The following is a 26,471-nucleotide window of genomic DNA, read 5'->3' on the forward strand; positions in this document are numbered from 1 at the left end:
CACATACCTCCTATGACGAGAACAAACAGGTATACTTGAGCATTCTGTACTTTTTAGGGTCGCATTTTGTAACATCACATCCTGTTTTTGGTTCATTTAGATGTCTTTGGTCTGTGTTGCATTCAAATTCCAGTTGAACCACTCCAGAGTTCTGTTTTAGTGGTCTCAGTCTGCTTGTTTGGTGTGCACCAAGGTTTGGATGGAAGCGTTTACAATTATTCAAATGAACTGCACTAACAGAACAATCTTGCACAAGAGATAGTTTTAATTGAATCAAACCTGCCAAGTGTGAGCACACCTAAGAATTGAAGGAGTCTAAAGCCGGGGTGCACACTGTGCGATATTGGCCGTCTGAGATTAATTTTGAAAATCCTAAAATATTCCTCTGATCCTTGGCTAAAATCTGAAGTCTTTGATCGTTAGTTTGTCATGTTCACCGACAGCCGATTAATGACTGTTGTGATAAAATTTTTACCTCCGATGAAATTCTGGCAGTGTCAGAAGATTTGACATAATAGTCCTGCAGTGTGACTTCTCCTACGACGACCGTCAAATTGTCTTCGTTTTTCAAGACAAGCCATGACCAAAATTAATGTTAGAGATTTCTTTGCATCCACCATTTCAATCCCGTGTGTAATGCAGCTCACAGTCACCGAACGTGTCATTGATTGATGATGTAAAAATGTTTTCTTGCGTGCGTCCGTTTTTAACGCGTCTTGACTGTTGTACAGTCTGACATTAACAACTAAGAACTTACAGTGTGACATGGATTACAGCAAGGATTATGTTCGTACTGTCTGACAAGCAACAATTGTAAAGGACTATTATAAATCGCACAGTGTGCACCCGGCTTTAGTCCCTGTTTATACTTAGAATTAAGATGCGTTTTGGCTGATCGAATCACTAGTAGTCGACGCAAATACAGGTGTAAAAAGACTAAAACGTTTTGAGCTTGTCCACTTTCGACCAATTCCAAAGGTAGTCAAAAATGCATTCAACCAGATTGCTATTTTAGCGTATCCCTCCCCTTGAAGAAATCGGGACAGAAGTGGTTGAAAGTGGACAAAAGAAGACGAATTAAAACACCAGGTCTAAACGGGAATGTGTCTCCCTGGTCAACTTGTGATTTGATCGACCAAAACACATCTTAATACCAGGTGTAAACAGGGCCTTAAAAGTATGAAATGTTTCCTTCTTTGCTGGTTTTAAAATCACAGTTAGGATATTCACTGTTAGACATCATTATCCTGCAGCTCCTGACTAATTAGACACATGACAGCTGCCACTGAGATGGTATTCCGAATACATTTAGCTTATAATAGAAAGGCATTATGAACCTCATTGACAGAAAAAAACAAAACAAAAACACACTCTCCGTTCCTGAGCTCACTGTCACGGGACACTTTTATTGTTTGAGGTTCATAATGTGCTTTGGTCCACTAGTGTTTCTTCTGGCATCCAGCTCCAAATCCATCTAGAGTTTGTTTTTAGAGACTTTCTGGCCACTTTTCACCTTTGTAAGTTGTAGGTCAGAGTCTGAAACAGATCTGTGAAACTCTGTGGCTGCAGTCTCATAAGCACAGCAGGAGCCACGAGTTTAGCCGAGCTCTCTCACCAATCTGCACCGTCCAAAACATCTCAGAGGAGATATTTAATACCTTAGTCTATCCCCTCTGTTCTCACTCTCTCTTTTTCTGTCCTTGCTTTGGGTTTTAAACTCTTGAAAAAGTGTAGTGAACACTTTATACCAAAGCAAGTTGAATATATTCAAAGAATTTGAGTAAATGCATCAAGTTAATTCATTAAAATGAATTCAAATTAAATAATTTGTCCTTTTCGTCATTGTTGTTGTTGACAGAATGAAAAAAATAGCCTTCATTAATGAACAAATTAGTAATTTCATTGATGAGGTTTAATGAATGCCCACATTTAAGACTGGTTGGTCCTGTAAAAAAGTTTTTATGGAAAAAGAATGAGGAAGGGAGGAAGGGAGGAAGGGAACAAGGAAATGGAGAGAGAAGTTGTGCAATTGAATCCTGATTGATGTGTTAATGTTAGTGAAGGGCAGCTGATAGTGCTGTCCTCCAGTGGGTTGTGTAATGTTTCCTGACAGACTGATTCATGCGAGCTCTGCTTATGTTTATCTGTGTCTGATCAACTATACAAACCTCTGCCGTCCACCACAGTTACAAACACTGACACTCAAATAGAAACCAGAAACATTAATGTAAAGGAAACTCTCTCTCCCTTTGTCCAGCCACAGCACTCATAAAAGCAATGAGCTGCTCTGTAATTAAACAGTGTGAGATGATTCAGCATTGGATAAAAGCGTTTTGTTGTTTATAGCGGGAGGTCACAGCACTGATAGATGAGAGTAGAGAGAGAGAGAGAGTGTGATTGAGGGCAGGAGGGAGGGATGAGCGCTTGTTTCTGCTTGTGTCTCACTGGGGCTCATGCATAGGGCTTTAGCATCCGTCATCATAGCCAAAACACGCTCTGCACTGTGTCCTGCTTTAACAGAAACAATGATACAATTATCCTTCCCATAATGCCCCTCAGTGACACATGATACAGGATGTTTATAATTACAGATGGTGGTTGTGGGGCAGGTGTTGCAGAGGTTGGTGTTTAGGGGGATTGGGAATTGAGAAAGAGAGAGTTTTTACTTGATGTTTTGAAATAAAAGAGTTCATTGTACCATGTAGACATAGTATAACTTGCGAAACTCTGATGAAAAAGACCATACATCGAAACTAAGATGAAAAACCGCCTCTTTTAGAAATGGCTCTGATGGCAGAAAGATCATTACATTTGAATGCATGCACACATAACTAGCCAAAATTACGCATCAACAAACCCCATTCAGTGTTCAGAAACACGGCCCACCCAGTCACAGTGAGATATTAAAGAGAAAGATATTACACAGATAGTATTATTCCTAAATACCAGAAGAACTATAATGAGTAATGAGTAAAGTTTGGTAAACTGTCAAATATTGTGCTGTGCCTGGCTGTGTGTAGCACCTACAATTTTGCAGATCTTTCAAGGAATTCAAATATAGAGAAATTCAGCAGAAAAATAAATATTAAAAAAGCCCTAAAGTTTGAAAGTTTACAGACATTAAGGACAGAATGAACAAACAAACAAACGAACGATCAAACGATTGATAGATAGAGTTAGATGAAATGACTGACAGAACGAACGATAGATAGAGCGAACAATAGATAGAACGAACAAATGGTAGATATAACGGACGATAGATAAACCGATAGATAGAACAATCAATAGAATGAACAGCATAGAACGAACAAACAAACAAACGAACGAACGATAGAGATCGAACAATAGATTGAACGAATTAACGATCGAGCGATTGGATAGATAGAATGAACAAACAAACAAACAAACTGTCGATAGAACGAACAATAGATAGAATGATAGAACAAATGATAGATAGATCAATTGAGAAATATAACGATTGACAGAACAAACAAACGAACGAACGAACAAACGATAGATTGAATGATAGAGATCGAACAATAAATGGACAGAATGATCGAATGATGGATCGATTGGATAGACACGAATAAACGAATGATAGATAGATCAAACGATAGTGATTGAACAAAAGATAGACAGAATGATCGAACCAACGAATGATTGATCGTATAGATAGATAGAACGATAGATAGAATGAACGAATAATAGATAAAACGAATGAACAAACAAACTGTAGATAGAACGAACGATAGAAAAATAGATAGAACGATCGATAGAACGAACAACAGAACAAACAAGCAAACAATTGAACCATGGAACGATAAAACGTACGATAGGTAGAATGAACGAGCGATAGACAGATTGAACGATAGAGATCGAACAATAAATGGATAGAATTATCGAACGAATGAGTGATCGATCAATCAGATCACTAGATAGATAAAACAAACAGATAGAAAAATAGAACGATTGAACGACAGAACAAACAGAGATAGATAGATAGATAGATAGATAGATAGATAGATAGATAGATAGATAGATAGATAGATAGATAGATAGATAGATAGATAGATAGATAGATAGATAGATAGGTGTGTGTGTGGTGTGTGTTTGTGTGTGGTATAGTAATTAGTGGTGGGTTCAGTTCAAAGGCTGGAGTTCATCTCATTTATCTGTGCTGTCAATGTGATGTGATCAAAAAAGCACAGGATCAGTGTTTGTGTCACTATCCATTTATCCATGTTTGATCAGTGTAGACACACCTCTCCTCGTAGATGTTAAATCACTTTAAAAAAATCTCAACATATGTCAAACAACAGATGGTGTGTCAGTCTACTTGTGTCCTTTGTCATGCCCTTCATTTCATAATTCAAATGAAGGTATGACATCACTCGACCTCAAACACACATGGCGTCGGCAGAGTAAAGTACCACTTTAGATTATTCACGTCAGCAGATTACTCATTCATTACACACACATACCACACGCACGTATGCATAAAGTACTGTGGTGGTACAATTGAGAGGTATATGATGTAGACTCTGCTCTCTGCCCTTTGAAACAAAACTGACCACATTGAGCCATATATCACACTTTTATCACCATTACAACAGGAGGCAATGTTAAAATAAAACTTCAAACATCATAGCTACAACACATCGGAGTCATTAGGGCAGTGTGAGAGAGTTTCAGGCCTGTTGATGGAACTGTCACCTGTCCTATTGATCTTAAAGCTGTTGATCATGTAGAAATAGTTTAAGTCTTGCCAACATAACAATTTGACGTCTGTAATGTTGAACATTGTGGTAACAACATCTGCTGATTTAAATGTCACTAAGGTACATTGCATTGAAAATAATAAACAAATCAGTAATGTTTTGCATCATAAGCAAGTGTGTCGCACGTGTTCTGAAAAGTGAAGCCAAAACATTCCATTCGCCCCCTGGTGGCTGGCTGCATTATAGGTCATAAACCCTGATAGATTGTAATTGAATGGTCACACGTGAGCCAAAATAAATTTTTTTTATTTTTTCCAAAGATGGTTTCTGTCATTTTAGGTAGTTTTTATCACACTGATGTATGTTTAAGTGTTTGTTTTTATAATAATTTTGGTTTTAGTTATTTGAGTTAGTCATTTAATTCTATACTAATGGGACAAAACGATATGATTGACAGCTGTGCTTGCGATTGAGTTTGCGTGAGTATGGGCGGGACCTTGATAACACGGCTCCACCTCGAGCTCCAAATGAGTGATCTTTCAACGGCCTTTTCTGCGACATTTTGGCTTCATTTTTCTACTGTGGAAGGAAGTTGAGACACGTCCATGTATTTTTCCCATACAACCCATTGTTTTCCATACATGTCAAGAAGTTAAATTATAGCTGTTTTGTATGTTTAATGAAAAATATACATGTATTGTATGTATTATCTTTTTATTTTTCGTCGTCTTATTATTATTATTACTAAAATGTTACAAAAATATTAGGGGTGTAAAATGCAACAATATGTATGGTGGATAGTTCACCAAAAAAAAAAAATCAAGTTTTGTTGTCTGTACTACATTAAACTACTATAATTTTGCAATGGGGGAATATTTGTGTAAAACGTGGCCTACATTATTTTAAATATATCTAGTCAGTGACAGAGTGCCAGCATATTCGTCTAAAATAATTCTGTATTTTCAGCTTCAGAATCATGAATATTTTTATTCTGGTGTCACTAATGTCCTATGCATTGGGTTACCTGCACCAAGTCCAAGCCTATTCATTTCTACCCCCAATGTAATACTAAATTTAGCATTTTAATCAATAGTACATTTTTTGTTAACCTTTTATCATATGTCTTGGAGTATCGCAATAATATCGTATTGTGAGTTCAGTATCGTGATATGTATCGAATCGTGACATGAGGGCATCGTTACACCCCTAAAGAATATGCATCATATTTTTGTTGGAGCTAATAAAAATGTTGGCAGGGAAAGTAGAAATCTCCACTGTCTCAAACGGGTCAGAAGACAATATCCTTATTGTTGAACGCTGTAAAGTTTTGCATTTTCAATTTTTTTTATTTATTTAAAAGAACCCTAAAAAATTCAAATGGAGCCCTTTGTGCAGGCCTGTTAGCATGGAGGTCACCTTTATGTCACACTTTCAGAAATGTCCAGGTTTGTCTCTCCACTTGTAAACGATTGTATAAATTAACGACCTGGACAAACAGACACGCAGTAATCCTACCATGGCTAACGCCTTGTTCCCAATGTCTTTGAGCAAATCAGTTAGGATTACTGGGTGAATGTCACCTCATATAATTAATATTCATGAGCCAAGCTCCCCCATCAATTCAAAGTCACTTTGTATTCTATTTTACACTCTATTGCCGTTCACATTTTCAGCAAAATCACTAAATTAACTTTACATGGTACATAGCATAATGCTTTTGGTAGGTGAAAAGGTGTAAAAAAAAATGTATATACATTTTCAATTATATGTGTATTCAATAATAATACTGGTATGTGTGTGTGTGTATAAAACTACCCTCCTCAGAGGGTCCTAATAGATCTCCTGCTGCTGAAATGACGCCAGTGACTAACCCTAAACATCATTCTGAGGGTAGTTTAGTGCTCGGAACAGCAGCGAGGGCCCGTCTGCAGTCACAGCCAGGAAATTTCCCCTGACCCTGATCACCCCAACACACTCACTGTTCACACACCCACAGGGCTCTCTGTGGGGTTGCAGTCACGCTAAACTAAATTAATTTTAATGGGTAAGTGGCATTATGTGAGTTCACTAAAGGCCTTAGACACTGGGGCGGAATATAGGGTCATAAAAGTTTACAAATGTCTCCTAGAGAACCTTGGACTCAGTATATCGAGTTTAATTGAGTACAGAGTTCGAAATAAAGGTAAATGATAACATCTCTTCCTGGTTTACTGTTTTTGTTTAAACATAAATTGGATTAGTAAGGTTATTGTCCTTTTGTCTTCAAGTTTAATATGACTGTCGGGTTTGGACGCTTCCCAAAGAGCAGAACAGTAAATCTGAGGCTGAGGTGGAGTTGATTCTAATCTCTGAGTGTCTCTGGATACGAAATCTCTGTAAAACAAAGCTTTATCTGTTCCACTGTTTCCGCCAATCAAATATTTGCCACACTATTGTTTATTAACTCCATAAAATGTAGGCAGTTAGGATGTAGTTTATGGATTCTGTCATAGTTTATTCACGCTACTCACTGACCCCCCAAAAAAAGAACTGTCAAGCTCCAAAAAGGACAGAAAACATAACTACTGTCAGATTCTTCATCAAATCTTTTAACCCACAGTTCCTTGAATTGATTAGCCATATGAGCCCAACTGAGAGTTCTTCTTTGAGGTTCACCACACTAAATAGCACTTTTGACCTTGGTGACCCTCACGGCACATGGCTTCCTACTCATGCACTAAGAACTTTGCATGGTACTCAACCAAATGGAGAATGTGCCAAGAGGGAAAGCCACCCACCAGTTAAGACCCATCCAAACGTCAAGCTAAAGCTTAGAAACCAATTATCATAGCAGTTCATAACCACTGTTCAGTTTTGAACCTTGTAATCTGCCCTGGACTGCCATATTTTATTAGACCTCGCAGAACTGATGGAAGTATTGCTGCCTTCAAGTCATATTGGAATGATCATATTTGCAAGATGAGCACACATGAACACTACAGAGTCATAATTTCCTTTTTGAAAAAGAGAGAGCCACTGAGCCCTAGCTTTCTGAGCTGGTTGCAATGATGGAGGAAGCTTATAAATAAGTTTAATTGGGAATATTTACAACTCAGTTTGACATGGTTTGTATAACTATTTATGAAAAACAGTGAAAAAGATTGCCAGAAATATATATTTATTTAACTGGTTTAGGAAGAAAGCAGAAAGGTTATTATTGTTAAATTATTAATTTAGCACCTTCTTTAAAGAATGATCAACTATTAAGTATGCCAGGTGACCTGCAAAAAACTATTTCCATTGCAGTTTTGCGAAATATTCGAATTGCCTGAAAAACCACTTCATGCGAGCATAGGAGTTTTTGTGAAATGCGTGTTTCCAATGGGCGTATTTTTAATTCGTAATTTCAATTTACGCAATTTGAATGGTTATGGAAACACGTCTTATGACATCATTTTCTACTTTTTATGCATGTTTTGTTATAATATTAAAAATAAATAAATCAATTAATGACTTTAACTATTAATTAATGACAATTAACTACTTAAGGTTTTAAGTTCAAGAACTTCAATTTTCAGAGTTAATCGATCCAAAATATTTGAATGATTTTGCCTCAAAAAATATCAAAATTCATTTTAATTCAGAAATTAGTCATAGAAGAGGTATATTCCATTTTATGTATGAATTGCATTTTTGAATAAATCTTTTTGAATAAATCAAAATATCTGAATAAATAAGTTGAATAAATGAATATCCACATCTATTATTATTATTATTATTATTATTATTATTATTATTATTATCAAACCAAAATCACTTTTGTATATACTTCTGGGGGCTTGAAGGCAGACAAGTTCATAGCTCACAAAATTTCCTCATCAGAGACTTTGAGCCAAAAGAGGGCATACAGCCCAATCCATTGTGACTTCAGGGGCAGTAAAGATTTAAATGATCTGCTCTGGTCACCATCTGCACTGCTTCAGTGAACTTCAGGACATTCAAGTGCTGTCCGGTTTCACCGCCGAGTAGGTTTATGGCAGGTTTGTTCTAACTCAATTTGATTCTGCTCAGAGAAATGATAATTTGCCATTAATGCTCCACTGTTACTGGCTGTAATGATGGCATCATTATTTGCAGCTAGAAATGGAATATAAAATCAAAAATTTGAGCTGGTGGGTGGGAAGTGGACAGCTGTATTCAGCAGGGCCGACTGCATGTAAAACCCATCCGAGCGTCAATCCAGCACTCTCACTTTCAAACTCAGCAGATTAAAGAGGCTGTTCAAGAGGCTTGCCGATAGCCAATAAACATTTTCTGTAATTGCTTATTCTTGATGAGTATCAACACACTGTGAAGTGTCTCAAATGTGTCTGTGATTGCGACTGGCGTTCTGGAGCAGATGTGTTATTAAATATGAAGCTGCAGGTGTCTGACCGCTCGCCGCTGTTCTGTTTTTGACAGTTCTGATCAGGGTTTGCACACAGTTGACTTTGTCTCTAGGATTCTACAAGGCCGCTCTCACTGCTGTACTACTATTTGAGGGTGTGTTTACACGACAATGATGTACTAAAAATGTAAAACATGTTTTTTTTTTGCATACAGACGTCAAAGTTGTCAAATCGTTCCCCCGTAAACATGGATCCGCGAAAATGCTGTATTATGCATGCAAGGCCAGTAGTTGGCGAGGTCACTTTGTAAAGAAACACTATGCGCCTATAGACTGAACAAGTAATATGCATGTGCATGACGTCACTGTTTTCACAAATTCACGTTTTTCTAATTACACTGAGACGATAATGGTATCGCCTTCAAAAATGTGCACTTTGAAACCTGTTTTCAAAAACAGGCATTTTCAGGCCCCCAAAACGCAGTTGCCGTGTAAATGAATGGCCAAAACGCATAAAAAGTTACATATGCACCAAAGAACCACAACAGTCTGCTGGTATATGGTTCATATGGACTCTGGAACAGTTCCCAAAATTCAATGTAGCATTTCTTGTCTCCATAGAAATAGACCAGAGCAGGGGTGAAGGGTGAGGAACCAAACAATAGAACCAAATTTGAACAACCTGGAGCCAGGTGCACACTATGTATTTTTTGTCAGATTCTACAGTGTGACCCCAGTAAGATCTTGAGTAAAGACCAATATATATTATTTTTTTTATGCCAGACTGTACAATATAGATGTAAGGAAAGACATTTTCAGTATGATGAGTTTTTGACGAATCATAAATCTTTAATAAGTCTATCATTCTGGTTGAAAGAACAGGTGACCCATCTGGTGTAGAACTGCTCCTGATTAAAAATACAGAAAATGATTGCAGGATGAATCCATGTCATGATGCTCTGACCCAGAGGAGATCATGGTGTGAGCATCAGTATGATTTAGCTCATCACTTGTACAGATGACACAAATACAAAGTTCTGTCATGAAACTCTTGATGGCGCAGCCTAATAGGTCCTTAACTTAACCTGCTTGCAATCACTTCATTCTCTATAGGGCTCAGCTGATTGGTTTCTGCTGTATCAGTAGCCAATTAGCTTGTGTGTTCAACCTTAAAATACTTGATTAGCATTTGTCTTTGCAGTGCAGCACGCTTTCAAAAACCCTCCACCTTCCCCAGCTCCACCTGTGTAGATCTGCTATGGGTAATTCATGAGCAGCAGCAGCAACAACAGTAGGAGCAGCTTACCAGATCTATTCTGTCACAACCAAATATATCAACATTGTCATATCCATTACCATGCCAAACACTCAGAGTTGACATGACAGAACTTTAAATCAGTAGCTTGCCAAGTTACAATCCTACAATGTAAAATCGTTAAATAGCCTAAAATCTACACTTGAAAATACAAACTAAAGTAACTAACTACACTGAAACAGTTTAAGGGAAAGCAATTTTTTAAATTGAAATTAGACAATATTTTTTTTGGAATCAGAGCGGTATTGAGAAAAAAAAAAAAAGGTAACAGTGGTGACATATGAAAATATATATTTGCACTAAATATAACTAATACATTTAAAGACAAATCTGGCAATGAACAGTAGTACGTTCCTAAATATTTTGCTACAAAAACATGCAAACATATTCACAGGGAAACAAATCAATGAAACTTTTCTTTTGATCGGAGACTGAAAAACTGAATCAGACTTTGCAGCTCTACCTATCAAAGCGAAAAGACATAGGAGAAGGAAAGCAAGAGATCTAAATGTTTTGCCGCTTGTCGTGGTCACAGTGTAATTTTATGCCAACAATTTGTCTCATTTGTATCTGTTTTTATTTCTCCTAAGGAGCTGTAGACAAAGTCTCATTTAATACATCATGACGGCTCTGAGCGATAACATTTTCCTCTGGGTGTATTTATTCTGGAGAATGTTTCATTATTGTTCCTTCTATCCACGTTTGAGAGAATTTACTGCTGTCTTACCTTTAGGAACAGCAACAGATGCGATTTCATCTCATTCAGTGGGGCATGAAAGAGGACATTGCTGTTGAGTGTCAGCTTTTCACAGTCCTATCCAAAAAAGAGACAAGAGCTGTCAAACAGTCCATCTGAAGAAAAACAGGGCTATGACTACAGTATATACTGTGGTAATAATTGTAATTTCACAGTAGAGAAATGGCAGCATCCTCTATCCCACCCTGTAGCTCAAACAGATAACAGAAAAGTGTCAGTCAGGTATTTTTTTCTTCTTCAAGTAAGCCCAAAGGTTCCAGACTCTGGACAGTTTTCATCCTATCCAAGAAAATTCTGAACAGACTAATCTTTCCGAGCATGTGATTCATTTTAATCTGCAGGCATGGATGAAGAGGTTCTGTAGAGTTGCTGTACTATTAAAGATTAATGAACCCAATTTGCAAAACTGACCTTTTGCGGTCAGACTGTGTGGAGCGTAAAGCTTCTTAATGCCTTCAGCTCAAGTACAGCGCCGCAGATAAGACCCGCAGAGAGAAAAACACGAGATGAACTAACTTTAAGTGTTCCATTCCTCTGATCAGTTCAAAGACATTTCAGAGGAAGGAAAAGAGTAGATTGATGAGTTTAAACTGTATCACACAAACACACACGCTGGCATTCAGAAATGTAGCTAACATTCTCTGAACCTTGAACGCTGCCCACATTCACACTAAAAATACGTTTTGACCACAGAGTGTATGTGCTGAATATGAACGGTTTAGTCTCATAACTCTCTCTGTCAAAAGAACAGAAAAAGAACAATCAGATATGGGTTTGCACACATCACAAAATAAAAACTTTCAAAATAAAAGCCTTTAAAAAAGTCCACAAAAAAAAATGAAACTTTATATTTCCTAATTCTGAACTTAATGGTGCTTTATATCTCACAATGTGACTTTGTATTATTTTAATTATATCTCACAATTTATTTATTTATTTATTAAAAAAAAAAAAAAAAAAAAAAAAACAGCCACCCAAATATTTTATGAGTGAAACAGAAAAAAATAATAGGGTAATATATATATATATATATATATATATATATATATATATTTTTTTTTTTTTTATTTTTTTTTTTCAGGGGTTGGGGGCTTAATTGGATAGTGAAAAGTGGAATTTACGTAAAAGAAAAGAGCCAGGTAGGGGCTAATTGAAGCAATACAAGAACCCAAACTTTTTTGGGGGGCATAATTTCCACAGATGAACCATGAACAAAAACACAAGGAACGTGTATTATGAAAGTAAAAAGGGTCCACTTTGATTTCATGTTCACTTGAAATAAAGCATAAAGGCTGGTTTGCATTGATCGCGGTCGTTATTGTGGTGTTTATCTCATCAGACAGCATGAGAGTGAGTTTTAGAGGGAAGGGTCCGTGCTGGGCTGTGAAGTCAAAGCTGTAATTTAGAGGTAGCAGCGTAGCAGAAGAGCTGATCTGAGAAATACGTCTGCTTTCACAATGGTAGCAGGATTGATTACCACTCTGTGTGTTTGACATTAGAGTGTGTGTGTGTGTGTGTGTGTGTATGTGTGCGTGTGTGATGCAGCACATGGAGAAAGCATCAGTTTAGTTTACTTCAGTAGAGTGTTGAGTAGGGGCTCTTTTAAGGAAACTGTTGGCTAGATAATCTGTTTGCCTGAAGCCTTTTGGCATCCATTACTGAACTGCTGCTGTTTGCTGCTTTTATATTTCTGTATGTGTCATCTTTGACCGTCGGCTACATCATATCAAACTTTTTGTTCAGTCTGACAGCCTGTAACTTAATACTCTATCCCTTTCACATTTTGTAGTGGTGCTTGCTAGTAAGTATCACTTTTACAGTTGCGAGGATTATGGATTTGAACAAACCTCAATTGTAAGAAACTTTTGAGACATAACTGGTTTTGCACCATTTGTGCTACAGAAATGAATGATACCTGAAATCTTGCTGCTTGCTGAGGAGAGATGCTATTACTTGCAATTTTCGCCTGACTGACCATAAAACAGATGAAAAAATCTTGTAGACTTACATTGGAGGAAGAACCTGAGTCATGTATTGATACCAGAATATCATAAAGACTTGGGGGGAAACTTTTGACTTTGGTAAATCATCTAATCATCTAATAACCATCTAGGACAACCTAGCAACCACCCAGAACACCCTAGTAACCGCATAGCAATGTGCTAAAAACCACAGAAAAACCATATAGCAACACTCCGGTGGCCACCCACAACACCCTTCACTGTCAGAAAAAACATGCAAAAATCGTACCTCTAGGGGTATAACAGCTTGTCACTCGGGCAGCTCAAGGTGCTTATTAGTATCTTAGAGTAGACAGAATGACAAACAAAAAGTACTACGGTATTACCATGGTTTTTGGACACATACCATGGTAGTACCATGTTATTCTTTAAAGTACCTTGGATTACTATGTAAAAACCATTGTGTATGAATATGGCAGTACTTGGAAAATGGAAAATCCATATTTATCCTCGCAAATGGCACCTACTCTAAATGCTGTTGCATGGCAACCGAAAGAGGGAACAAGTTCTTCTGAGAAGTTCCTCAGGCTGATCATGAGGATGTGCAAAAAAACTTATTTGGAGCAGGAGGAGGACTAGAGGAAACCAGCGGATTAGGGAGGCCTGGTCTAAATTCAGCGTGTACATTCAGGTCGTGATGTTGTGAGCATTTTTTTCTGTGCCTTTGTGTTTGCTGTTTGGGACAGTGATGTCATTCTTCACTGCAGAGAGTTCTGAAAAGCCTCCAGTAAGTTGGGTCAAGTCGGGTTGGGTTTGTCTCCACTGCTCTTCTGTTTGTCCTTCGCTGCAGTTCAGAGCCGATTTCACAGTTTTTCTTTTGAGTGCCACTAAAAAAAGAGCAGATTCCTTCCTGCCCACAAACTCTCACACCGAACCGCACAGCAATCCTGGGAAAATCCAAACCTTTTGGCATCCCAACAACCACACCGGGCTGGACTCGCACACACAAAGAGCTGGATGAGGGATGGTTTGTAAGTGTGTCCGCTGCCCGGCACGGTCTATGTTTGCTTTCTGCGGTTGGATGTATGCGGTCATTGTTCCCTCTATGAGGCCTGACCCTGCCAGATGATGGAGAAGATAGAGAACCTTCTTTTCTGTTAAAAGACAAGTGGCCTCACTAGCACAGGCTGGCGTCCTGCCGGGTATAGCCTGTGAGAGAAAGAAGAGGGCAGCCGTGCCAGGCTTTCACCCCTTGTGCCAGCTAAAGCGAGTACCAGCCGCAAACAGCCCTAAGAGCTCTGTTGTGTGCAGGACGCTGGACTCCGAGCTCTTCACAATTATATACAGGCTCAGGTTGAACTTTATAAAAGCATGGTTTATGAAAGATGAGGCCGAGTTTAACCAAACACAGCACACACACTCATCTGTGGTGTTAATCGTTGGGTAGTTTGGCTCGAAGTTTGGAGAAGTCCTTTCTCTTGTTTGGAGGGTATTCTGATGAAAGGACACAGCTGTGACCCTCTACTGGACCCTGGCATCATGCATTCATGTCATAGGCATATTACACACCAGTCATTTTATCCATCTTTTCCATCCATCACGCAACTTTTTTTCACTTTTTTGCCCTGGTATATTCCTTTATTTTGGTTTAGGTTTATCTCACGAGAATACTGAAGAATATTTCAGCTGTGTTTGTTTATAATTGAAGTCAATCAGCTCCACAACAATACTGGGCCCCACGTTTGAACATTTTTGTTTACCAAAATATAATATTTTTTTTTTGTGCGTGTTCCATAGAAGAAAGAATTGCATACCGCGAAAGTGACTAAATAATGATAGAGTTCTTATTTCTAGGTGAACTAGATTTTATGCAGATTTTCCATCTATACTTTTTTTTTTGCACTGCGTGTAGGCCAAACAACATTTATAAGATGTTTTAAGCCTTATTACACACTTCTTTATTGCACAAATCTTTCTTCATATTTTATGATGGAGTCCCTCACAAGGGATCTTTTTTATTTGGTGGTCCTTTTTTAAGTGATTTTGACTTGCAATGGCTTGCCTTACAATGAAAGGTCTAAAATTGTCAAGATTCTATTTGGCTAAATGGATTTTTAAGATTGTAAAATGTGTTACATTAGCCTAGTATAATGATATAATAGTATAATACATACAAAGGGGGAGGGCTTTGTAGAAATTTATAACAGGTTGCTGTTTCAGATCACACTTCAAATCATACATTTTCTCAAGTTTGTTTCAGGCAAGTATCAACTTCTTCTCAGATGTTCCTCCTAAAATTACTTAGTGTTAATTAAAATAGAAGCAAATTGTCTACATACTGTAAGAGTACAGAGTTATAATATCTAATCGTAATCCTCGTCTGACATTTTCGCAAACAAAACTTTTTTTATTAAAAAATAAATATGACCTCACGTTGTGTCAATCACGTTTACACACTGTCTCCGAAACTTTCGTCCGTCATAAAAAAATTTGTATCGGGTTACATTTTCTGTGTTTCTCGCATCCGTAGCAAGCATTTTGAGAGGTGTTTTGACAATCCAGAGCCACAGTACAAGCAAACGCCAAAATCCAGAATGGCGCCTGACAAGTTGATCCACTTCATCTCGCAGCACTAAGCACTGTATGACAAACAAAGTGCTGAATACAAAGAGACAGAATATAACGACAAAAGCGTAATAAAAATATAAAGCAAAGCATCAAACTGAGCCACTGACATCCTGAAGTAAAACTTTGAATCGCTCGGGATAATCCCGCAGCTCCTTGATAAGGAGGTGGAACTCTCCTTCCTCTCTACGCAATCTCAGGATTGGATGGACCCAATATTTCCTCTTTCTTTTTCTTTTTTAAGAAACAAAATCATCCTCACTGCTTGAAGACTCCATTTTGTATTGTTTTGCGAATATTTTTTGCAACAGATTAATTAATACGGATCGGACTCAGTGTGCAAGGTATTTTCAAATAGGAAAAGACACATAAGAAAATTTCAGACTCAGTGTGCAAGGATTATTATGGACTTGGAGGCCAGGTGGATGAAATCAATCTCTTCTGAATCCCCAGTAAGATTGTTTGGGTCTTATTTTCAGAAAAAGTACCAGAAAACTTAAGCAAAACTCTCAGTTTGCTCTTAGATTAGATCTAGGAGAAAAGAAAAAAAAAGATATTAAAGAGGTGATTGGTTTTTCCTCTCAGTTCTAATGTGCCTGGAGACTCCACACTTTACTGTTTCACATGCCAGTCAACAGACCAGCGATTCTCTCTCTTTCTCTCTCTTCTCTCTCTTCTCTCTCTGTGTTTGATTGGGTTCCAGCTCTGTTCTGAATAAAGGCTTAGAGAACTCTGTTTCCCACAAGCGAACAAAAGCGGTGACAGACAGAATGGAGCGGCTCAGAGAGGGAGGAGAACAGAGCGATGAAGAAACGCTCTCAGTCTGTAGGAACTAATCAGACTCTCGTTTAGCAAACAGAGGCATTCCTGCTGATGAAAGGAGAGGAGATGTAAGGCGGGACGGGGTCGGACTGAGCTCTTACAACTGCAGAACAACAGCAGGCCGACTCCATTATCCACCGTACAGCCTCATTAACCAGAGCTCCACACACACTCAACACACGTAACAAACAACAACTAACACGGACTCAGCCCTCAAACTCATACAATTCACTCTGCTTAGTACACCACTCTCTGGAATACTTGATTCTGATTGGTCAATCATGGCAGAGTGCACTCAAATATTTTGTATAAAGAGTGCTTAACTGTATAATTGACTTTTGTCCCAGTCAACCGGTCGCAAAATAAACCCCCACCAAGGTCACTCACTTTTGTCTCCTCTAAAGTTTAGAAGAGATCTCAGCAACATCACACACTGTGCTCATATTTTTCTCGAGTAGTGACTCAAAGATCTGAAATCGGTGTGTCAGATAAAGGAGACATGCAGAAATGTGCAGTGTTGGGGGGCATGCAGGAACATGGTTGGGAACCACTATCGTATAATAAACATCTTACACATCTTTCCAGTGCAGTGCTCAAACCTGTCCTGGAGTACCACCAGCCCTGCACATTTTGTATGTAATGTGAACGTCCCTATATCTGACGTACCCATTTCAGGTCTTGCAGTCTCTACTAATGAACTCATGAGTTGAATCAGGTGTGATAGATGAGGGAGACATACAAACTGTGCAGGGCTGGTAGTATTCCAGGACAGGTTTGAGAACCACTGTTCTAGTGTGTTTGGAAAATGTGCTGCATATACAATGCTGGGCGCTGAATATAAATTTAAACTAGTAATCCTTAAAGGTGCAATAGAATGCATTGATACAATATTTTAAATTGTTCTCTGATGTCTACATAGAAGGTATGTGGCTTAGGTAAGGGCAAAAATTCTCCAGATACGGTTTTACATGTCCATTTACAACCCTAGGATTTGTCCCAGAATGAAATGGGTTGTTATTTCCTTATTTGGAAGGGTCATGAATATTAATGTTGAACACTGCTCTGATTGGCTGTTTTGCAGCCTATGTCATTTGTACGCAGGAGCTTTGATGTACTCTGAAGTACAAATGTGCAAAATAATCATACTTCAGTTCTCAAACAAAAACATATTTTAACAAATCGACTAGATGCATTGTCAAATGACAATCGTTTCAACTTAAGTGGTGGAGAAGGTCACGTTAGCTAGAAGGAGCAAGTGAGCTATCTGTAAGCAACCAAACTGCCTAGTTCAGAGATGGGCAACTTCGGTCCTGGAGGGCCACTGTCCTACAGAGTTTAGCTCCAACCCTGAAAAAAATCACCTGCCTGTAATGTTCTAGTAATCCTGAGGACCTTGATTAGCTTGTTCAGGTGTGTTTGATTAGGGTTGAAGCTAAACTCTGTAGGACAGTGGCCCTCCAGGACCGAAATTGCCCATCCCTGGCCTAGTTATCTCCTGAATTATGTGTTGTTTATGAAATATAGGCTAAATTATAATTCTACCTGACAAAGGGGATTGACATAGATGTAACTGCAACACGCATCACCGCAGATGAGTAGCTGAGTGATCTATACATCAAGCCAACATGCAAACTATCGCAAATCAAAGTGAAAGTAAGTTGCAGACGCTTAACACACAATCATGTGTGTTCCAACATCCTTCACAATACCTGCAGAACTCTTATTATTCAACTATGCCAAGGCAGTTTTAAATACAGTTTTCCATTCTATGGCACCTTTAATATTCTGAAATGTATAATGGTATTTAAATGATAGTTTCTCTTAAGAAATTTTAGGAGAAACATCTGAGACACTGTTGTTACTAAAATGAGAAAGTCTCTTAAGCTTAAAAAGAGAAACCTCTGAGTAATAAAGTATTCCTATAATGGAGTCTTGAAAGAGATTGCAGCAAGACAATAAAGAGATGTTCTATGTTTCTTCTACCACATTCTCAGTTTTGACTCATTTGCTCTCAAATATTTCTCATGTCTCATTTGAGTCTATTTTTATTTCTCCTCAGAAATTTTAGGAGAAACATTTGAAAAGCTATTGATACAACAATGAGAGATATATGAGAATCACAACTATGCAGAGTTCACACTGCATGATTTTAGGCCCAATTTTCAGTAGACGACAGGTTTCCTTATCACTTCTCGTGTAGTTTGCGTACCAGACTATTACCCAGTTCCACTATTACCCCATGTCTGACATCCATACCCCAGATAGTCGTGCAGTGTGAAAAGAACAATGATCTGAAGAGTTTGAAAATTATGCAGTGTGAACTTGCCATAAGTCTCCTGAGCTTAGGAAAAGTAACTACTGAGCAATACATTTTTTCCTCTGGGATTAGTTAAGCCAGAAATTGACACTGAAGGATGAGAAATTGGAAAAATGAAACTACATTTTAAAATTATACACATCTTTAAATTTGAATTTACACAAATAGATACAGACACACAAGTATTTGGTGGAAAAAAAAGAGGATATATGAAAATATTTATACTGTGTAAGTCTTAATCCTTTTATAGCACCACACAAAATTCGCAAACATCAGCTAAATGAATGCATTATTTAAAGCCAGGCTGTTAGTGAGTAAGGTGCAGTGAGCTCTTGGGGAATGGATTGAAGTTGTTGACTGTAATTGGTAATTTAGCTGCACTGAGGTACTATGTGCCAAGAATTATTCAGGCCTGTCCCTTGTCTCTTGCTGTTCTCACACTACTCACCGAAAGAGCAGAACCTAGTCCCATTACAAACTTATGCAAGCAGGTCCATAGCAGCTATTATAAGTAAAACTCATTACTCAGAATGTCAAAATATCCACATTTCTACCTGGAAAACTGCAATGGAACACAACTTGAAGTCAAACTTTCAATGTGGAAACTTGGAATCAACTCTGATTTCAACAAGATGCTATTGACATCGCATGAACATGGTGGCAGATAGATGTACACAGTTACTAATAAACATTCACTTTTGAGCAAACAAAATGCACCAATTTGTAAAATTCATAATGTAATAAAGCATAAATTGTTTGGAGAAACAGGTGATTAAACCAATAAATAATTATATTTCCAATCATGCACTCAAAGAACAAACTACTGGTTGAAACTCTTCACATCCTGATAGCAATAATAGAAGTTGTCTAAAAATTAAAATATGTACATATTTTACTTCTGTGGAAGTCTCAGGACCAAAAAATGTCCAATCATTGCATGCGGTCTGAATGCAATGATATGATGTCTTATACCTGCGTGCCGGCATATATATTTCCATACCTCCCCTTACGAAAAAGAAGTTTATTCAAGTGTTCTATTAGTATACTTCTTTTAAACTAAATATGAAAGTATACTTTCAGTCTACATTTTAAATACTTCTCAGAAATATACTTAAAATTACACTTAAGTGTACTTGACTTATACTGAGAGAAAAGTCCAAGTATATTTGGCCTGTACTTGTACTCAATCTTTTGATCGAGATATACTTAAAAGTATAATTAAGTATTCAAAGTATACTTGGCTTGTAGTTGTGTTAACTCTTTTGATCGAGTAGCCTTTTAAATACACTTTTTTTTCACATAGTTTTTCATATACAGTCTTATGAAACTTACATTGTTTGAAAATATTGATTTGAATATTGATATAAAACAGATATATTTCTAACTGTTTCTAATTCTATCTGAATTTTTGTGTAGGCTAGTTCACTGGTAGTGTACATAGGAATTTACTTTAATTCTACTTTACTCTTTCCCCACCACTGACTGAATTTTCCAGCTACCATGTTTTCACTGTTATACGGTAGGGGGCACTATGACACATCTTCTAGTACAGAATCTCTGGATCAAAACACAGGAGAAGAAGAAGCTGAAACAAGTGATAGAAGATTACTCACTTAAATGTAAAATAATGTGATCATCAAACATTAAACAGTGTGTAAATCAAAACTGCTTAATATTACAATTGAAGTGTCGAACCCATGAAGAGAAAACGACTGTGAAGCTTTGGGGGTGTCGGACTCGATATACTCCATCTTCGTTCTCAATCTAATCAAGGCGTTAGTCTTTGACGAAAATGTGATTTTCTCAGCTGTTGACAAAATGAAAATGTTTCCTTTCTTTATGAAACTTACCGACATTCAAGTTTTGATAAAAAAGGATGCATGAAGCTAATAAAATGTTTTTAAAATTGAAGTAGCCTACATTTAAAGTTTTTTTTTTTTTTTTTTTTTTATATATATCTACATTTGAACATAGTAGTATACTGCAAGTACACAAATAATATATAAATAGTAAACTACAAGAATAATGTTATGTTCACTTAAAGAAAAATTACAAGTATACTTGTAGTGTAAACTACTAAACTAATAGTTTACTGAGAGTACACCTTCATAAACAAAAAAATGTACTACTTATATTAAAATAGTAAACTACTAGTATACTTATAAGTTCACTTGTATTACAGATGCATTACAAATGAGAAACCTTGTTGTGTACTTAAAGTTCCCTTTCAAGGGAACTCCCGTTGCGTCGAGAATGACGCTATGGGGAACGCTTTGCGTGATGACGTCTTGAAGCACATGTAAAATCAGTCCAATGGTGTGGCGGAACGTCAGAGGCGGGTGACGTCACGTACCAGGAAGCTATAAAAGCCGGCCCGAAACAGAAAACGAAAGCTTTCTGAGTCTTCAGTCGCGCTCTGTGTTGAATCTGTCCTTGTTATTTGGTGTTGTCTGTCTATATATATATATATATTCAGTATGGCGAGCAAGCAGCAGTTTAGAGTGTGTGTCCATCCCTGCCCGCGTTATTTAACGGGAGGTGACACACACACTCTTTGTGTTGTTTGTTTGGGAGAGGAGCATGCCCAGTCAGCACTCGAGGGTGGTGACTGTGTGCATTGCTGTGCGCTTCCATTGCGTACGCTCCGATCCCGGTTGGCACGGTTCAATCCCGATCACGTTCCCCAGGGCTCTGGTCCCGCTGCTGCCGAGGCACAGCGTCGATCTCAGACCTGGGGTTCGCAAATGGATCTATCAGTGGATGTTGAGACGGGCTCTGCCTTATCTCAGCAACCTTCTGATAGATCCAGTGCCTCTCATCAGGGTGTGGAAGCACGCGCTGCGGTTTCTTCCCCCCCGATGGAGGCACCAATACTGCAATTGTCCAGCTCTGAGGAGTTGGACGTTGTTAGTGTTGAAGCTGAGTCTGAGGATTCGCCACCTCAGTCTCATGCTTTTGAGGAATTGCTCGATGTTGTCACGAGAGCAGTTCACAGATTATCTATTGAGTGGCCAGAGGATAGGCAGGACGTTCGCTCGAAAAGTAAGCTCGACGAACGCTTCCTGCCATCTCGTGCACAGCCTCAGAGAAAAAGCCTTCCGTTTTTCCCCGATCTCCACACCGAGGTGTCGAGATCGTGGGGGAAACCTATGTCTTACAGAGTTTACACAACACAAACCTCTCACTACTCTTCCATTCACAATTATAAAGAGCATGGTTATGGGGAGATGCCGAAGGTGGAAGAGACGCTCGCGAGCTATCTCTCTCCAGCGACGGCATCTTCCTTGAAGGCTCCCTCTCTTCCCTCTAAACCAGTAAAATTTACTTCATCGCTGGTTCATAAATCATATGCAGCCGCTGGTCAAGCTGCAGCGTGTCTGCATACGATGTCTATCATGCAGGCCTATCAGGCTGAATTATTGGGGGATTTAGAGGAGGGCGGGGGTATTGGTCCAGACACAGTGGCTGAACTACGCAGAGCCACGGATCTGTCTCTCAGGGCCACCAAGGAGACCGCTAAATCAATCGGGCGGTCTATGGCAGCCCTGGTGGCCACTGAGAGGCATCTGTGGCTCAATCTGAGCGACATAAAAGAAAAAGAAAAACATGTTCTCTTAGATGCTCCGGTTTCCACTGATGGTCTATTTGGTGATGTTGTGAACAGTGCGATAGCTAAATCACAAGAGGCCTCTAAACAGGCAGTTGCACTCCAAAGACTTCTCCCCCGCCGTTCATTCTATGAGGCTGCTGAGCGGGAGCAGCCTCACTCCTCTAAAAAGAGCGCTAGCCATCGTGCCACTCAAAAACAGAGTGTGTCCTCTCGTGCTCCCCCACAAAAATCTCGGGGACACGGAGGGCGCGCTCAAACCCAGCAGCCCTCGAGGGGTAGAACGGATCTGCGGACCGTTATTACCGCCAAGAAGGCTGCTGGGAAAAAGTCCTGACGTCCGAGGGCTCAGGACAAATGAGGGTAGTCCCCCCCGAAGCAGAGCGGTTAACACCTCTTTTCACGGTGCCCGTCTCTCTTCGGTACCCTCAGGGGACCGTTCTGCCAACCCTGCCGCCTCAGGTGTTACAGGGCGCAGCGGTCTCCGGCGAGCACATATCTCAAGGACCACCCGGAAACGTAGTGGCCTCGGGATGCCCGCCCCCTCCGAGGAGGGTGTTAGAGCAGTCTGTTCGGTCGTTCCCTGCCGGTGCGCCGTTACAGGGCGACGAATTGACTACTCAACAACAACAAAATCCAGAAACCAGTCTCGAGAGGCTGGTACCTCTAGTAGAATCTTTGACAGCGTGGAAGCTACTGTCAAATGTTTCTCGTTGGGTCCTGCAGACCGTGGAAAAAGGGTATCAAATACAATTCAAAAAACGCCCACCTCGGTTTATGGGGGTCCTGCCCACAGTGGTGGGCCCCGAGCAGGTTCTGGTCATGGAACAGGAAGTGAACACTCTGTTAGAGAAAGGGGCCATAGAATATGTACCTCCCTCCGACAGGGAAACCGGGTTTTACAGCCGGTACTTCATTGTTCCGAAAAAGGACGGGGGATTGCGTCCCATTTTAGATCTTCGAGTTCTGAACGATTCAGTCATGCAGCTCAAGTTCAAAATGTTAACATTGAGACAGATCGTGCCACAGATCAGGTCCGAGGACTGGTTTGTCACGATAGATCTCAAGGACGCATATTTCCATATTTCCATCCGTCCGTGTCATTGGAAGTTCCTGAGGTTTGCTTTCGGGGGCAAAGCATACCAATATCGTGTTCTTCCATTCGGCCTAGCTTTATCACCCCGCACTTTCACCAAATGCATGGATGCAGCTCTGGCGCCGCTGCGCCTCCAGGGTATTCGCATCATGAACTACATCGACGATTGGTTGATTTTAGCTCAGTCGCATCAGTTGGCGGTTCAACATCGAGATGTTGTTCTCGCCCACATGAAAGAGCTGGGGTTACGGCTGAACGCCAAGAAGAGTGTGCTTTCTCCACTCCAGAGGACCACTTTTTTAGGCGTGGTTTGGGACTCAGTGTCGATGCAGGCGCGCCTGTCACCGCCACGTATAGAGTCCATCCTTGCAGCTGTGAAAAGTGTAAAGCTAGGCCAGCTACTCACTGTCAAACAGTTCCAGAGACTGTTGGGTCTCATGGCAGCAGCTTCCAACGTGATACCTTTTGGACTGCTGCACATGAGGCCCCTGCAGTGGTGGCTCAGGACCAGGGGGTTTTCCCCGAGGGGCAACCCATTTCGCACAATCAGGGTCACGCGGCGATGCTTACGTGCCCTGGTTATGTGGAAGAAACCTTGGTTCCTGTCCCAGGGCCCAGTGTTGGGAGCTCCTTGTCGTCGCAAACTGCTAACGACGGATGCTTCCCTCACGGGTTGGGGAGCGATCCTGGAGGGTCGCTCATCTCAAGGTCTGTGGGAAGACCATCATCGTTCCTGGCATATCAATCGCCTAGAGATGTTAGCTGTCTTCCGGGCTCTGAGGAGCTTTATCACAGATCTCAGGGGACACCATGTGTTAGTACACACGGACAACACGTCGGTAGTCGCCTATATCAACCACCAAGGGGGTTTGCGCTCGCGCCCGTTATCCAACTTGGCACGCCATATCCTCTTGTGGTCCCAGGGGAAGTTACTGTCACTCAGGGCAGCTTACATCCCCGGGGTCCAGAATATAGGAGCAGACACTCTGTCGAGGCAGGGGCCGAAGCCCGGGGAATGGAGGCTCCACCCCGAGGTGGTGGAGCTGATATGGAGGGAGTTCGGCCAAGCACAAGTGGATCTGTTTGCGTCTCGAGAGACGTCTCACTGTCCACTTTGGTTCTCCCTCACGCATCCAGCTCCTCTGGGACTGGATGCTATGGTTCAGACGTGGCCGAGGCTACGTCTGTACGCCTTTCCCCCAGTTGCTCTGCTCCCGGGAGTTCTGGAGAGAGTTCGCAGGGACCGGGTTTGCCTGCTTCTTATAGCCCCGCGCTGGCCGGGCAGAGTATGGTTTCCCGATCTGGTCTCCCTCCTCGACGGGCATCCTCTGGAGTTACCCGTCAGGAGAGACCTTCTGTCCCAGGCAGGGGGCTCAATATTTCACCCCCGCCCAGAACTGTGGAACCTGTGGGCTTGGCCTCTGAGGGGGCCCAGCTCATAGAGTCAGGTCTCTCAACTGAGGTTGTTGAGACCATTCTACAATCCAGAGCTCCCTCCACGAGGAAACTTTATGCCCTGAAGTGGAGAGTCTTCACTTCTTGGTGTAGTGACCGTCGGTTGGACCCAGTTAACTGCCCAATTGGTACAGTGCTGGAGTTCCTGCAGGACCGGTTCACAGCAGGTCTAACCCCGTCCACTTTAAAGGTTTATGTGGCGGCCATAGGTGCTTACCACATTCCTTTGGGTGGAATGTCTGTGGGGAAAGACCCTTTGGTATCTCGTTTCCTTCGTGGCACTTGGAGGCTGAGGCCTGCAGTTCGCTCTAGGGTGCCACCTTGGGACTTGTCCATTGCGCTACAAGGCTTGTCCCTGGCCCCCTTTGAGCCTATTGAGGAGGTTCCTGAGAAGTTTTTAACGCTGAAAGCTCTTTTCCTTCTTGCCATTTCCTCTCTCAAGAGAATAGGGGATCTCCAAGCGTTGTCGGTTGCTCCGTCATGCTTGGAGTTTGCTCCGGGTATGATCAAAGCATTTCTTCATCCGAGACCGGGCTATATCCCCAAGGTCCCCACTAATGTGGCCAGACCTATTGTTCTGCAGGCCTTCTGTCCTCCTCCCTTTCAAAATGCGGACCAGGAGGCTAATAATTTGCTTTGCCCAGTTCGGGCGTTAGACGCATATGTCCACAGAGCTGCCCTGTGGCGAAAAAGTGATCAATTATTTGTGTGCTTTGGGTCCCCTAACAAAGGAGGCCCGGTGTCTAAGCAAAGGATGAGTAAGTGGGTGGTCGAGGCTATCTCACTTGCCTATGAGGCGGCTGGGCAGCCTTCTCCTTTGGCTGTCCGGTCGCACTCGACGAGGAGTATGGCGGCCTCTAAGGCCCTTATTTCAGGAGTTTCTTTACAGGACGTTTGTGATGCGGCAGGCTGGTCCTCACCGCACACTTTCGTCAGGTTTTACTCTCTGGATCTAGACTCTGCTCCAGGGTCTCATGTTTTATCTTCCTAGTGCTGCTCTCTAGATTACACACAGGACAGACATTCGTAGCTATGGAGGCGTTGGTATAGACGTTCCCCATAGCGTCATTCTCGACGCAACGGGAGTTCCCTTGAAAGGGAACGCCTCGGTTACGACTGTAACCTCGGTTCCCTGAAGAGGGAACGAGCGTTGCGTCGCCTTGCCATATCTCCTTCATGCCTGTCAGCTCGACTTCAGACTTTTACGAAGCTTTCGTTTTCTGTTTCGGGCCGGCTTTTATAGCTTCCTGGTACGTGACGTCACCCGCCTCTGACGTTCCGCCACACCATTGGACTGATTTTACATGTGCTTCAAGACGTCATCACGCAAAGCGTTCCCCATAGCGTCATTCTCGACGCAACGCTCGTTCCCTCTTCAGGGAACCGAGGTTACAGTCGTAACCGAGGCGTTTACTACACTTATAGTACACTT

At 40.6% G+C, this 26,471-nt stretch overlaps 1 protein-coding gene across 2 annotated transcripts in view; it reads right to left on the reverse strand.

Moving 5' to 3' along the window:
• Positions 1–26,471, reverse strand: part of sema6d (semaphorin 6D) — a 131,771-nt gene that overhangs the window by 74,590 nt on the left and 30,710 nt on the right. For both annotated transcript variants that reach the window (XM_084125002.1, XM_084124998.1), the window contains exon 2: positions 11,127–11,213. The gene's annotated coding sequence lies outside the window, so the exon portion shown is untranslated. The remainder of the gene's footprint in view (positions 1–11,126; positions 11,214–26,471) is intronic.

The sequence above is a fragment of the Abramis brama genome (genome assembly GCF_963993115.1).
Source record: "Abramis brama genome assembly, chromosome: 9".
NCBI classification, from domain to species: domain Eukaryota; kingdom Metazoa; phylum Chordata; class Actinopteri; order Cypriniformes; family Leuciscidae; genus Abramis; species Abramis brama.